The following is a 2,049-nucleotide window of genomic DNA, read 5'->3' as shown; positions in this document are numbered from 1 at the left end:
AAACCTTCTCTTCCTGGGAGGAAGCAGGGAATGGGAAGCTTGCTCCTAGTGAGGTGTAACCCAGGCTCACCAGTACCTGGTGAGTGAGCCCTGAAGGACTGTCTGACACCCTTTAGCTTGTGAATGGCCTGTCACCTCTAAGGAATGCCTCTCTCCGAGACAGCCACCTGAGGTGTCCTTCTGCCCTCTGGTAGAATCTTGGTGCTTTCATGCGGGGCCATGCCCCTCGGTTCTGTCTTCAGTCCCAGCACTTCCTGGGCCACGTCACCTCTCTTGTATGGCTCCCTGGGAGTTCCCCTTCGAATTGCTGTTCTCTGTGGTTGGCATGTCTGTGCCTGACCCCACAGGCATGACCTCCAAGCTGGGCTTCCCTCACTACGGGATGGGCCACCTGCCAGGTTAAGTTCTGGAACCAGGTCACTGGGGCGAGAGGCTGCAGGGACTAGGCCAGTCTGGGAGAAGGGACAGCACCAAGATCAACAGCAAATCCAGCCTCCAGGGCTGTGTTAGCAGTCTGCAGCCACCAGGCAGGTCTCAATCCAGCTATCCCACCCAACCCAACTGTTCCCTTCTCTTCCCTCGACTTGAGGGCAGGCCAGGGCAGGCCAGGGCAGGCCAGGGGAGTCCTTTCAGGCCACAAAATCCACCCACCAAAATCCTGCTCAGTCTTCAGCACAGAGAGCTGCAGACTATGGCTGCCCCGCCCATCTCTCCCACTCCCACTCTCTCACCCCCTGCCCAATCTTTGCCCCTTTCTCACCCCCATCCCCAAAATGGCATTGCTTCCGGTCTTGGGATTAAACACATGCCACCCCATGTCTGGCTTGGCTTTTCTTTTTCTTTTGATTTGTTTATTATTATATGTAAGTACACTGTAGCTGTCTTCAGACACACCAGAAGAGGGCGTCAGATCCCATTACAGATGGTTGTGAGCCACCATGTGGTTGCTGGGAATTGAACTCAGAACCTGTGAAAGAGCAAGCAGCCAGTGCTCTTAACCACTGAGCCATCTCTCCAGCCCCTACAGCTCGATTTTTAACTATGTGCCTCTGTATGTTTCTGTGCACGCGGATGCAGGTGCCCACGGAAGCCACAGCTCCTGAAGCTGGAGTTACAGATGCTTGTGAGCCATGCAACTTGGGTATTAGGAACTAAACTTCAGTACTCTGTAAGAGCCATTGGCACTCTAGGGCTGAACCATTCCTCTAGCCCCAGCCCCAGCTGATTAAATCTTTTGCTTTTGTTTTTTGTTTGTTTGTTTGTTTGTTTTTTGTTTTTTTTTCCAAGACAGGGTTTCTCTGTGTAGCCTGGCTGTCCTGAAACTCACTCTGTTTTTTTTTGTTTGTTTGTTTGTTTTCAAGACAGGGTTTCTCTGTGTAGCTCTGGCTGTCCTAGAACTCACTCTGTAGACCAGGCTGGCCTCGAACTCAGAGATCCTCCTGCCTCTGCTTCCCAAGCGCTGAGATTAAAGGCATGTGCCATCACTGCCTGGCTGATTAAATCTTAAGGGACCATCTGTAGGGACCGAGGCAGGCACGATCTCGGGTGTCTGCAATAATGAGTCATGTGGCCTGTGGAGACTTTGAGAACAAGGATCTCAATCACCTGAGCTGTTTTTGTTGTTTTTGCTTTTTTCTTTCCTTAACCCATGTTGTGCACCTCTGCTCTTCCCCCCTCCTGCATATGGCTTCAGTGGAGTCCAAAATGAAGAGGGTGGCAGGGTTGACTCGGCATCTTCTCTGATGTCCCATCCCTAGCATACTGTTCAGTGGCACCTTGCTGTGCCGAACCAAAGGGCCCAGGTTCCTTCCAGACTTCCACCCACCTCCTAGCCAGTCCCCAGAAAACCAACCAGCAGGCTTGCACACCCTGGTTTCCTTTGAGGGTGTTTACCTGGAATTACAGGAAGCGGCCAGGCAGGCAGGGGAGGGCAGGGAGGACTGAGCTGGGGGTCCTAGAAAGACACCTTAGAGCTGGGCATTGAAAGACCCCTGGGGGAGACCCCCACTCAAATCTCCGGAGGACGTACACCCAAGGAATCACGAGAGA

This window comes from Mastomys coucha, unplaced genomic scaffold, assembly GCF_008632895.1.
Source record: "Mastomys coucha isolate ucsf_1 unplaced genomic scaffold, UCSF_Mcou_1 pScaffold3, whole genome shotgun sequence".
Taxonomy (NCBI): Eukaryota; Metazoa; Chordata; class Mammalia; order Rodentia; family Muridae; genus Mastomys; species Mastomys coucha.
Note: the sequence above shows the minus strand (reverse complement) of the source record.